Below are 13,709 nucleotides of genomic sequence, written 5' to 3'. Positions count from 1 at the left end.
AGCCACGTGTGGCTGTTGAGCACTCGGAATGTGGCCAGTCCGGATTGAGTGGTGTTGTGAGTATAAAATACACAGGAGATGTCAACAGCTGAGCGTAAAAAATGTAGAATACGTCAACTTTTTGTGCTGATTACACGGTGACATGACAGTATAGGGAGGTTGGGTGAAATAAAGAGACATCATTAAATTAAGCCTTTATTTTTACAATTTTTAATTTGGCTATTAGAACAATTAAAACTACATATGTGGCTCGCGTTCTGTTTCCTGTGGACAGCTCTGTCTTGTAAAGAACCTAAAATTCTCCACGGAGCAAGCTAGGCAGTTCCCTTCCAGGGGTGTTCTGTGGGAAGGACTGAGACGTGCTCCTTGAGCTTGGCCTTCCGAGTGTGTCTCCTCCCCGCCCCCCTTGGGGGAGGGTCCTCCTACCACACTTGAGTTCTGTCTCTCTGGTCTTAATTTGCCATACAACAGTACGGATGAGGTAATTTTTTTTTAAACTTCATTAAAAATATTATGAGAAACCATAAAGAAACAGGACTGTGTCTGACTCCGATATTAGCTCTTTCTCCCCTATTCCCACTGCTCTCCAAGTTACGATTCCCTGGAACATCGTGTTCTCCCTGTACGAACTTGAACACAGAACTCAGCAGTTCTTCAGCTCCACAAAACAATGCAGGAAAACATAGGGGGCAATAAAAACGGCATTCTTGCGAATCTCTTAGGGGAAACGGAGGGAGGGCTTGGAATGCACACTCAAAGCAAACAACGTACCTCCTCCCCTTAGACATTTTTAATCTTTTCCTGACTCCCTTCTCTGCCACTCAGCCCGTGAGGGCTCCCTCTCCCTCCCGCCCCTTTGCCCTCTCCTCCCCATCTTCCCACCTCCTGCCCTTTCTCCTTCTCCAGGCCTCTCCCTTGTTAGAATCTCTCTAACAAGGAACCATTATTAGGTGGAACCATTTAATTGCTGTACTGTGTTACTTGAGCATTTCCTTAGGGTCTCATGCTCCAAAGAAAGTAATTTCTTTTGAATAAATACAGCGTCTCCCTAAGAGGAATTTTGGGGAATATGATTTTCTTCATTTCATTACACAGAATAAATTGGGTGAGTTTTAAAAGTAAAGGGTTTCAATGTTGAGAAATTTGGTAAATAGAATAAGGAGCTTTACCAAGTCCCAAGTCTCCTTAGTGTAAGATAGCCTCTCTCCAACCACATCTGGGCTGAGAAAGGCTGCTTGCAGCTCGAACCTTTCTTTGTAGATCGTTGTTTCGGCGAGACCAGGGCCAATCGGTTGACGTTATCAGCAGCCGTCCATCAGCTCAAGGACAAAGGCCAGCTTGTCTTTTGAACTGAAATTGTCCCTGGGATCCTTAATAATCTTTCTCTGAGAACAGTTTTCTTGATTTCGGATCAAAAATAGATTCCTTGTGGAGTGGTGGTCTATGAGCCGCCCCCCGCCCAACTCTGGTCTGTGATCGAGTCCTTATTGGCTCATGACCAACTCTCCCCAGCTTTATTGAGGCTGGAGCCCATTAGAAAAATAATAATGACGGCCACCTGGGTGGCTCAGTTGGTTGCGTGTCCGACTTTGGCTCAGGTCGTGATCTCGTGGTTTCTGAGTCCGAGCCCCACGCGGGGCTCTCTGCTGTCAGCGCAGAGCCCCTTTCGGGTCCTCTGTCCCCCTCCCTGTCTTTCCCCTGCTCACGCTCCCTCTCTCAGAGATAAACCTTTAAAAAACAATATTAGTTTCCATTAATTAGCAAATGCTAATGTATGCTCTGTATGCCCTTAGTATGTTCTGATTGTCACGACCACACAAGAGGTGGGCGTTATTGTTTCCGTATTGTCCCCGGCAGCTGAGGCCGTGAGTGATTAAGGGGCTCCCCACAAACCACACAGCACTGTAATTCCCATCGATGTGTCCTCGGTGTCCGTGTTCTGCAGTGCCCCGAGGTCTCTGGTGGGCATCCTGGAAGCACAGGTTCTTCTAACTAAAGGGGCTTCAGAGATCATTAATCCTATACCCTCACTTGACACATTTGTAAATTGATCGCAGACGTCCCAGTTAGAGCCATTCCGATCCCAAGCAAGAATTGTGTGATAGTATATGACACGTTCAGAGACACCTTGGAGGTAAATTTAGTAACTTGGCTTCCTGAAGCTTTGAAACACCTTGTCCTTAACGACCTTCTAAACGAAGACAGTTGGGCAGTGATTGCATCACAGGAAGGAGGGGAGACAGACAAAGTCGCTGAGCTCAATCGGCAAACTGCTTACTTCGAAGTGTTTTCTAGGACTCTCCCAGAGCAAACTCCTCTCCCCGCGGAAACCTTCCAGATGCTTCTGCCTCGTTATTGCAGATAGGTCTGTGATACTGCACTGACAATGAAGTTAGAGTGTACTCCGTGTTTCGTAGTCTTTATGGTTTTCCTGAGGGCGGTGTGATGTCTGTCTCTACTGTGTCTGAAATAGATCTGCGGAATTGAGCAAAGTTTGCTTAATTACACGTTGTTCTTTCCTACGGCCCGAGCGTTCTTTTCTTGTGAGAACATCTAAGACAGTGGAAAATATTGAGTTGCAATAAAAACCAAGGGGACCATCATGTATTCATTTATTAAAAATACTCATCAGAGATTATTCTATGCCGATAACTAGCAAATGTTGTAAACAAGACTTGGAATGTCACAGCTCTGCTGGAATGCATATTCTAAGGAGGGGAGTTAGGTAAGAAACAAGGAATAAATGAATAAAATAAGTGTTCTAAGGACAGGAATACAGATGATAGGGTTTGTGGCAAGGAGCTGCCTTATACTGACGGGGTGGTCGGGAAAGTCCGCTCCTTGGAAATGACATTTGGGGTGGAAACCTCTTCTGAGTGACCGCATAGAACCAACCAGGCCATGATACAGGGCGGGGATTGGCACTTTTTTTTTTTCCCCCGAAGAAGATCAGAGAGTAAATATTCGAGGCTTTGCAACCTGTGTACTCTCTGTCTTAACTCTACAACTCACCCATTGTAGTCTGAAAGCAGGAGTAGGGAAAAGAAATAGGTGTGGTTGTGTTCCAATAAAACTTTATTTATAAGAACAGGCAGGAGCGAGGACCTGAATTTGGCCCGCAGACCATGATTTGCCGTTCTCTGATCCAGGGGAAAGAGCATTTGCAGGCAAGCGGATAGCAAGTTGAGAGACCCAAACCTGGATTCAGGCTTTGTATTCTTGGAACGGGAGGGAGGTGTGTGGCTGCAGGGTGGTGAGTGGGAGGGAGAATTAGGGGTCAGAGATACAGGTAACAGGTAGGTCATTGCAGACCCGGAAAAGACATTGGCCTCTTATTCTAAGTGCAGAGGGAAGCCACAGGATGGTTCGGTCAGGGGACAGTGACACCATCTGCTCTGCATTGTAGAAGGTTTCTGGTGTTGGGTGGTGACTATTGCATGGTACAGGAGTGGGCAGCAAGGAGGTGTCTTAGGGGCTGGGCTGTTCGAGGAATCCAAGCTAAATACGGTAGTGAAGGCAGGAAGAACTGTGCAGGGGTAGCAGTTTGAATCTCTCTCCACAGTCCCTTAACTACATATGAGCTCTGAGCTTCATTTCCTCCAATAGCTAAGTACAGATAAAATTCCTATTTTTTTTGTTAGGACAAAAGAAAACCGCAAGTTAAATGTCCAACACATGGTTGGCTTTCAGTTATATTGGTTCTTTTCCCCATCTTGGTCTGTAGATCACATTCTGTCTCCTTTCTCCCGTCCCTTTTCTCCTCCTTACCTCCTTTTTCCATATTTCTTTCTTTCCGTCCACAGACACTTAATGGTGAACTGGATTAAGTACTTGGTACTTAATCACGCTGGCAGACACAGAGGTATCTTGTTTTTAAACATGTACTGGCTTGGGTTGTTGGGTGCCCCCCAAAGCGAAACTTACACTGGTCTCTTTTGTTTTTCTCTGTTATTTCCTTGATAAGACAAGCTGCCACTTTAAAAGTTCCAGCTATTTGTGTAAATAATTAGAGACCGCGTCACCTTGGGGAAGATCTCATTTGTTCTGGGAAGAATCACTTAAAGAATCCCGGTGATTATGAAAATATATCGGAAGGTATGTCCTGGGGTGAGAGAAGATACGTATACATTTTCGATGGCCTGACACGGACCATTTCGATGGCCTTAACGTGTGACCCTTGCAAGTATGCAGCCCCAGAGGATTGCTGGGCAGGACAAGATTATTAACATATTCACAGTGATCGAGGTGGTGAGGCAGGGTTCAAGATCCCTCACTGTGTCCCATCACCACGGCCGGGGTGGGACAGGAGAATCACAGGTCGGACTTTGCTCTAACTCCCCCTGTCTGACACATCTTTTGCATGTGTACTTTCAACAAAATTTAAAATTAAAGCCTACGGTCATCCCACATTTTCCCACTGAGTGATTTACCTTCCCAGGGGGAATATATTTGCAGCCAGCTTTTAATTATCTATCTTTCTGTTGCAGGATGGTATGAAAAAGTATACTAATTTCAAATCGGCTAGCTTGGACTGGCTAGCTTCATGTTGTTGGACAGGTCCCCTAAAATTTTCCGGACTCTGTTTAGTACTTGATCCTCTCCACGTCTCCTCTAGCTCCGTGACGCCACAACAGGGCCGACCTGCAGACCGGCACTATGACTTTGGAGGTCCAGAGGGGTCAGGGCTGAGCAGGGCAAAAGTAAACTCTAACACAGAAGCAGTGGTCTGTAGAGAAGATACCCTATAGATCCTTTTTGAAACTAGGTTCTACTCAGAGGACGTATTTTCAAAAATCACTTTGGTTGAAGAAGTGTTTGTAAGCTGTCAACAGATTTTTAGTCCTCGATCATCACTATCTGCCCCATACCCAAGCCCCACTGTGCACCTTTCCTGAGGATCCGGTCCAGGAGAACACATCAGAAAAGCCTTAAGATAGTATCCTACGGCAATAGGCACATTGATCCGGATGCTTGAGTGTAAGAAAGATAGACGTTCTTTCTCCTTGGGAGGATACCTGTAAATCACCAAAGCCGGGTGAATGTTAAGGCAAAAAATGATTGAAGGCGATTAGAATAGGGGCGCCTGGTGGCTCCGTCGGTTAAGCGTCCAACTTCTGCTCAGGTCATGATCTCACCGTTCGTGAGCATGAGCCCCGCATCCGGCTCTGTGCTGACAGCTCAGAGCCTGGAATCTGCTTTGGATTCTGTGTCTCCCTCTCTCTCTGTCCCTCCCCTGCTCACCCTCTGTCTCTCTCTCTAAAAAATAAACATTAAAAAAAAAAAAAAAGAAAGTAATTAGAGATTTTTTAAGGGAAAGGAAATAGAGTTATTAGAAGAGAGATTTGGGGTTAATGCACTGAAGGAGAAAGATTAACTCTAGGTTCACATTCATCACCCAGAAAAAAAATCATTGGACCATTTTTTGTACACATGCAGAGAGGACCTACACATCGTGGGACCCATGGATGCCACTTTTTTGCATTTAACTGAAATTGGTATTCATATTAAATCTGTTTCATGTGAGGATGAGCCAAAATGGATTATTTTAAACATGAGAAGCCACGTTTTCTTACAGATTTCTTTCTTTCTTTCTTCTTTTTTTTTTTTTTTGCACTGAATAAAATGAGGTGGCAATCCAAATGCTAACTAATTAATGACTGAATGCTAAACTAATTAATGACTGAAGAAAATAGTGAGCATCTATATGATGGTGTATTTTGAAGCCTTTAATTTAAGTATCACCCTTATGAAGAGTCCCCAGTAGTATAGAGAAAAGCTTCTACTGTATTAAGGGAAAAAGCAACATGTGACTTTTTTATATAAAATATCTCTGTGAAGTAAAAAACAATGAGAGGAAACGTGCTTTCCAGTTAGTTGGATTTTTACAATCTCTCCTATATTCTTCCTTATATATTTTGATATTTTCTTTTTCCAGAATGGGCATTTATTACTTTAGAATTGGGAAACTAGTCTACAGCCATACCACCCTGAACGCGCCCCATCTCGTCTGATCTCGGAAGCTAAGCAGGGTCGGGCCTCGTTAGTACTTGGATGGGAAAACTGGGAAACTAAACACTCCTATGAAAACCTTGTGTATAGTCGGTACGGTTTCTGAATATACGAGAAATCTGTTGGATCGTTGTGAAAAGAAGAGCTGTGGATAGACGCAAATAATCAGAATCCGGAAGCCGCAGAATGGCTGACGGGAAGGTGCCCAAAATGACACCAATGGCCAACGACACAAAACACTGCTTACGTGAAAGCTGAAATTAATTTCATGCCTTCAGCAGAGGGGAGCTCTTTGCCCCTTTTCAATTAGCCCCTTTCTGTTTACATAGATACCTCTGTCACCTGGTCTTCTCAGTCACCCACTTGAACGCTGCTCATGAATTTCGAGGCTGAGTCCTCAGTCTTCCAGTTATCTCTGTGGGACTCTCCTCAGAGAAATCCTTTGCTCTCCCAGCCTGACTCTTCCCCTTGTGTGGATGGCTCCCCATTTCAGTTTCTCAGAGGCTCTCACCTGCATTTCCAACTTTCTGTTGAGTATTTCCACTCGAAGTCTTTAGAAATTTTTTTTTAATGTTTATTTATTTTTGAGAGAGAGAGACAGAGCGCGAGCAGGGGAGGGGCAGAGAGAAAGGGAGACACAGAATCCGAAGCAGGCTCCGAGCTCCCGGCTGTCAGCACAGAGCCCGACGTGGGGCTCGAACTCACAGACTGTGAGATCATGACCTGAGCTGAAGTCGGACGCTTAACCGACTGAGCCACCCAGGCGCCCCTCGAAGTTTTTATAATCACCTCAAACTCTACATTGTGTTCACAACACAACTGCTCCATATTTCATATTCTTTACGAATCCCCTCGTGCCTTTTCCACCGAGAATGACCAGAGTGACTTTGCACTCCACCCTCTTCCTCAAGCTCCTCCTTGAATCTGGGGCCAGAACCTGGTTTGTCATATTTATATAATGAGTCACATTGTTTCCTCCCTTCATGCTCTCATCATTGCGGTTCAGGTTCCAGTCGTCTCGTTATAAATGACATTTGGGGAACAGGGAGAAATGTTCTGAATGTGGTATAGGGTCTCCATTATAGACTAAGTTGTGCCTCCACTGGGATTTGGACATGTCAGGGGCAGGCCTCCAGGAATCCACTTACATAAAATACTTTGGTGAAGGGATTCCTACAGGGAGGGAGGGGGCGTGGAGGAGGAGGCTGGAGAGGCACGTTTTGTTCCCTGGTGTGGAGTCGGGAAGAGGGGCCGCAGGACAGGCTGGCTCTGTGGGCGCTGTTGTGCATACACAAGTCTGCCTCTGCTGTCAGGTAACAGTGATGGAGATTGGGGAAGTTTCTCTACTCTCGAAATTGCAGGGACTCAGTGGCAGGCAGCCTAGGGCCTGTCGCTAAAATACCAGACATAACCAAAGCACGTGAAGACAAAATGAAGCCATACACAGAAGGTGGTGGTGGGTGGTGTGTATAGGGGGTTAGAGCTTAAGAGATGTGTCCTCTTCCTGAATGGGAATGGTCAATATTATACAAATATGGAGAATCGATTTTTTTTTAAAATTTAAGTTCAAGTGAGTCAACATGCAGTGTAGTCTTGGCTTCAGGAGTAGAACCCAGTGATTCATCCCTTACATACAACACCCAGCGCTCATCCCAACAAGCGCCCTCCTTAATCCCCGTCACCCATCTAGCCCATGCCCCACCCACCTCCCCTCCGGCAACCCTCAGTTTGTTCTCTGTGCTTAATCTCTTATGGTTTGCCTCCCTCTCTCTTTTTTTTTTTTTTAATTTTTTTTTAATGTTTATTTATTTTTGAGAGAGACGAGACAGAATGCGAGTGGGTTAGGGGCAGAGAGAGAGGGAGACACTGAATCCGAAGCAGGCTCCAGGCTCTGAGCTGTCAGCACAGAGCCCGACGCGGGGCTGGAACTCACGAGCCGTGAGATCGTGACCCGAGCCGAAGTCGGATGCCCAACCGACAGAGCCACCCAGCCCCACCTCCCTCTCTGTTTTTATCTTATTTTTCTTTCCCTTCTCCTATGTTCATCTGTTGTATTTCTCTAATTCCACGTATGACATCTGTCTTTCTCTGACTTATTTCGCTGAGCATAATACCCTCTAGTTCCATCTACGTTGTTGTAAATGGTGGATTCTATTCTTTTTCATTTCCAAGTAGTGTTCCATTATATATACCACATTTACATGCACCCCAGTGTTTATAGGAGTGCCGTCAACAGTAGTCAAAGTATGGAAAGAGTCCAAAGGTGGAATTGATTTTTGACAAATTGCCAAAGCAATTCAGTGCAGAAAGGATAATCTTTTCAAAACAGGGTGTTGTAATAACTGGATTTCTGGATGGAAAAAAAGGAACCTTGACCTAAACCCCGTATCTGACACAAAAGGTAAACGTATCCCACATCTGCCTGTGTACACCCTAACACCATGGAACGTTTAGGAGACAATCTTCCTCAACTGGAGTTAGGCGGCCCATTTTCAGACAGGATACAAAAACATAATCGTTAAAGACAAAATTGATAAACTGAACTTCCGAATTGAAAAATCTTGCTTTGTGAAATAACTATAATGCGAAGGAAAAGACAAGCCACAGACCGGCCTAAAATATTTGCAAATAATATATCTGCCAGTAGACCTCTAACCAGAATGTGTGAAGAACTCTCAACGCTTAAGATGAGGAGACAGCCCAATTAAAAAAGGCACAATAGGGGCGCCTGGGTGGCGCAGTCGGTTAGGCGTCCGACTTCAGCCAGGTCACCATCTCGCGGTCCGTGAGTTCGAGCCCCACGTCAGGCTCTGGGCTGACGGCTCGGAGCCTGGAGCCTGTTTCCGATTCTGTGTCTCCCTCTCTCTCTGCCCCTCCCCCGTTCATGCTCTGTCTCTCTCTGTCCCAAAAATAAATAAAATAACCTCTAAAAAAAAAAAAAAAAAAAGGCACAATAGTTGCTCACTTTACCAAAAAGATGTAGGGGTGATAAAGACGTGAAATGCTGTTCAACCTTGTTAGCCATTAGATAAACATAGAGTAAAATCACTGTAACACAACCGCACACCCGTCAGGATGGCAGAAATAAAAAATACCAACAATACCAGCAGTTTACGAAGATGAAGAACCTCAGGGATTTTCCTGTTGGGAAAGCGTGTCGGTATAGCCACTCTGGAAAACACTTTGATGGTTTCTTATAAAGTCAAACACACGGGGCGCCGGGGTGGCTCAGTTGGTTGGGTAGCCGACTCTGGCTCAGGTCGTGATCTCGCGGTCCGTGAGTTCGAGCCCCGCGTCGGGCTCCGTGCTGACAGCTCGGAGCCTGGAGCCTGTTTCGGATTCTGTGTCTCCCTCTCTCTCTGCCCCTCCCCCGTTCATGCTCTGTCTGTCTCTGTCTCAAAAATAAATAAACGTTACAAAAAAAAATTAAAAAAAAAATAAAGTCAAACACACGCTCGTCCTATGACCTAGCGACTCAATTCCTTGTTATTGCCCCAAAGGAACAACCACTAGAAAAGCTGTACGAAGGGAGACACTCGAAATACTATGGAAAAATCAAGAGGTGATTCTCAAACATGTTCAAATAACCCAAAGGAAGGCATGAAAAAGAGAGAAAATAGAAAACGAAATACAGTGGGCTTGAGCCCTGAAATATCTATCATTACTTTAAGCGGTCTAAATAGGTCCTCTTAAAACAGAGATTGGTACGGTGGATTTAATAACATGACTCAACTATATACGCTCTACAAAAAACTAAATATGGTTTTGGCTAGTAGAAAATAAAAGGACGGAAAATAACAATCGAAAGAAAGGAGGAGTGGCTATTTGAATAGCAGATTAAAGTAGACTTCAAAGAAAAGTACTGAGGGTTATAGATTCGGGGAGGAAGACCACAGAAAGTGTCATTCTCATTACATCATAGTTAAGGAACACTCTCCCAATAGGACTTCCCACTGTTGATGTTAATCTGGGTGACCTGCATAGGGTGGTTTTACAGGTTTCTGAAATAAGTGTCTCTTTGTATCCCACCTCCCTACCGTACTCTTTGGAAAGAAATCACCATGTGTGCTTCACTCTTCTTTTTGTTTGTTTGTTTGTTTACTTTTGAGAGAGCGCTAGATGCAAGCAGGGGAGGGGCGGGGAGAGAGGGAGAGGAAGAGAATCCCAGGCAGGCTCGGCACCATTGTTAGTGCAGAACTCAGTGCGGGACTCGAACCCACAAACCGCGAGATCCTCACCTGAGCCCAAATCAAGAGCCAGATGCTTCACCGACTGAGCCACCCAGGCGCCCCTGCGGTTCATTCTTAATGCAGTTTTACTCCACCACCTTGAGAGTAGAGTATGTATAGAAACTATTTGGAATTCTTCTCCGCCCAGATTTGTCTGGTTTCCTCCACTTATTTCTATCATATCAGTATGGACTTGAACGTATTTATTTTATCTTTTGGTTTATAATCAGACACTACTTTGTTGCTGGGATTGCTCCAGTGTTGGCCACGGAGACCTTCTGGTATACCCAAACCATTGAGTGGTCTGACCACTTTCTTTCGGGCTCTACAAGGTGTTTCAGGCTCCTCTTGTATATTTCCTGTCCTACGGTAGCCACTTACGCAAGATTCCTAGATCCTTCTAATGGAGAATGGTATGAGAAACCAAGATCTGGGTTTCTATGATCCGTTACCGCACAGATCATTCCTAGCCCTCGCCTCTTGCTTGTCTGTAACTTCCCACACTCACAATTGTGCCATCTGCCATCCATTTTCTTATGGTGCAATTCCAGGATACCTTTACAGCACTTTAAGAATTGATAACCTGAACCCCTGTGGGTTACAAATTTCAAAATTTGAAGACACTGCTTGTGTGTAGGTCCTTTTGTGTTTAGCCTTCGGGGAGTTGACTCCTTTTCAGAGTTATTGAGGTCAGCCATTTCCCCCTTCCGCCTTCAGTGGGGTTGTTTTGTGTGTTTGTAATACAGTTAAGACTCTCTTGCTTCAGCCTGCATTCTATTCTGGGATCTCAGTCTCCTGAAATGATTTCTCTTTCATTTGCATACATTAAGGTTCACTCTACTGCAACATGCTATGGGGGTTGACGAAGGCATAGTGTCGTAGCCACCGTGATAGTATTCTGTGGAATAGTTTCACCACCCTAAAAAAAATCCCCTGTGCTTCCTCTTTTCAACCTTCTCTCTTTCTCAGGCCCCTGGCAACCACTGATCAGTGATCTGTGTGCAGTCTCTATTGCTTTGCCTTTTACGTGTGTGTGTGTGTGTGTGTGTGTGTGTGTGTGTGTAAATATGTGCGTGTGTGTGTGTATAATCTTTCTCTCTAGAGTCCAGAAATTCAGCCTAATTCACCACTACACTCTCAGCAGTTAGCACCAGCTCTAATCCTCTTAACAGAGGGCCAGGCTTGCTTCGGAAGTTCCAAATGCTTTTCTGATTTGTTTTTATGTGGGAGAAAAGTGGATTCCAATCTTTCCTAAAATCTTAGCCGGTTCTTCACGAAAACGACATTACAGCTTGCATTTCTGCCAGAGACGCTCTTCCTCTGGGGTCTCCATTGATTGGCTAGGGTGAGGCCCCAGCGGCCCTTCCAATGGGGGACACGAATTCTCTCTGGAAAAAGGTTCAGGGACAAGGTCTCATTGTATCTGGGAAATCTGAGGCTCTGGGGAGTTCTCTAGCACATCACGATCTGTCCTGTGAATTGCCCCTGGGTGAGGATATACTCTGGATAAACAGAAAGTGCCTGCCAGCTTGTCCAAATTCAGGTTTGGTTTTCACCCCTTGGTCACTTTTAGCCTTGTTTGTACAGCGAAGAGCCTCATCCCTGCCTCCTTTCTGGGGGGTGATTCTAAGAACCTAGTGAGATAATGGTTGGGAAAGTACCTTAGCGCAAGAGGCCTCATTATGGAAGAGGTGTTTGCCATAAAGGGATACCGAGTGTGAGCAGTGACCAAAATAATCCCAGGGAACCGGAGGGATTCCTCTCACTCAGGTGGTGAATGCAGCCAAGTATTCTGACTGTTGAGCAGGTCAGGGAAAAGTTCTGTGGACCGTTCCTCCGGGGGGTGAGAAGGGGCTGATGAAAACTTCTGATTCCATGATATCTGGCTGTGAAGCTCTTCCTTTTAGACAACGTTTCCAGAAAACCTGGGTGATGCGCGTGCAGGGAGTCCACAGTGATTAGGTATTCTGAATGGCGCTGGTCTGGAGCTGAGCAGCCCTTGGGCCCAGGGGGTGGCCCCACACATACATAACAAAAGCCTGTTGCTCAGGTAACGAGCGTTTATTTCACCAAACTCCTGCCTACTGGGCCCTTTCCCTCCAGAGAGAGAGAGCTTTACGTAGATCACAAAACAAGATCCCCAGGCTTAATCTTTGTCCTGAAATATTAAGCACTCTTTGTTCATTTCCCCATCACTTTGCATCATGGCGAGTTCTGCACAAGCCCATCTCCCGGGCAGGACTGAGGGCTCCCTTCTTTGGGCCAGGTGTTTGTTGGTAGGCCCCACGTCTCGCACAGATTCTGGCGTGTAGAGAAGATTCCACGAACGATTGTTGAATGCCTGTCAAGCCCTTCGCCTGCATGACGTTGCTTTTAATCATTTCGTTCTGTCCTTTGCCAGTGAATAACTTCTCGTCGTTACTTTCAGCCGCTGTGGATTCTAGAGAACGTTAGGTATCGTTTGAGTTTTGTCGTTGCTCCCCTCAATCCTGGGAGAGGGCCTGGTAGTTCTGGTCTGTACAGGTGTCTGTATTTTTTTTTTTTTTTTTTTGGTAAAGTTTATGTATTTTGAGAGAGCAAGACAACGCATGCGTGGGGAGGGGCGGGGGGGGGGAGGGGAGAGAGAATCCCAAGCAGGCTCCCTGTGGTCAGCACAGAGCCCCTCGTGGGGCTCAGTCTCACAAACCGTGAGATCGTGAAAATCCAGAGTGGAAAATCCACCTGAGTGGAAATCCAGAGTCGGACACGTAACTGACTGAGCCACCCAGGTGTCCCTGTATTTTCTTTTGAAGGCTTTTCTGAGTGAGGGGCCCACCCTTGAATTCTGCTGGAAGGTGTGTCGTGGGGCCGCATGTCTGAGGTCAAGTGGCAGGCCCTTGACTGACTGACCCTTACTGACTCAGTGGCAGGCCCTTGCTCTCCTTCCCTGGGTGCTCATTGGAGCCTCAGTCTCCAAATCTGTATGAGACTCCTTGATCGGCCTCTGTACCACGGTCTCTCTGAGTGCCTGATTCAGCTTCATCACATGTACGTAATTATGTCTGTGTAAGACCTCCGGATACTCTGCTCACACTCCCGTTCCCCTAATTTTCTTGGCTTAGAGTCCAGAGATCCATACAACGTCTTACATGTCTCATTGGAGCTGTGTAAGGACAAGAAGGATGCCCACAATTCACACAGATGCCTCAGATACTGAATCCCCGTTTGCCCAAATCTTGGGTGAATGCCACTGTTTACAAGTTAAAGCCAAAAATTTTTAGTTCAGTACACAAAGCCCTCACAATCTGACCCCAGCCTACCCCTCCGGTCCCATCTCCCCCCACCTCCCCCCATTGTCCCTGGGAGTCAGTACGAAGACTAATTTTTTTTTTTTTTTTTTTTTTTTTATATCTCCTGAACCTTCCTCTTGGTTTTGTCCCTGTGAATATATTGTTCCTTCTCTTTGGGATTCTTTTCCTCCAACAAATTACC

The sequence above is a fragment of the Panthera uncia genome, unplaced genomic scaffold (assembly GCF_023721935.1).
Source record: "Panthera uncia isolate 11264 unplaced genomic scaffold, Puncia_PCG_1.0 HiC_scaffold_261, whole genome shotgun sequence".
NCBI lineage: Eukaryota > Metazoa > Chordata > Mammalia > Carnivora > Felidae > Panthera > Panthera uncia.
This window is presented reverse-complemented; position numbering follows the sequence as displayed.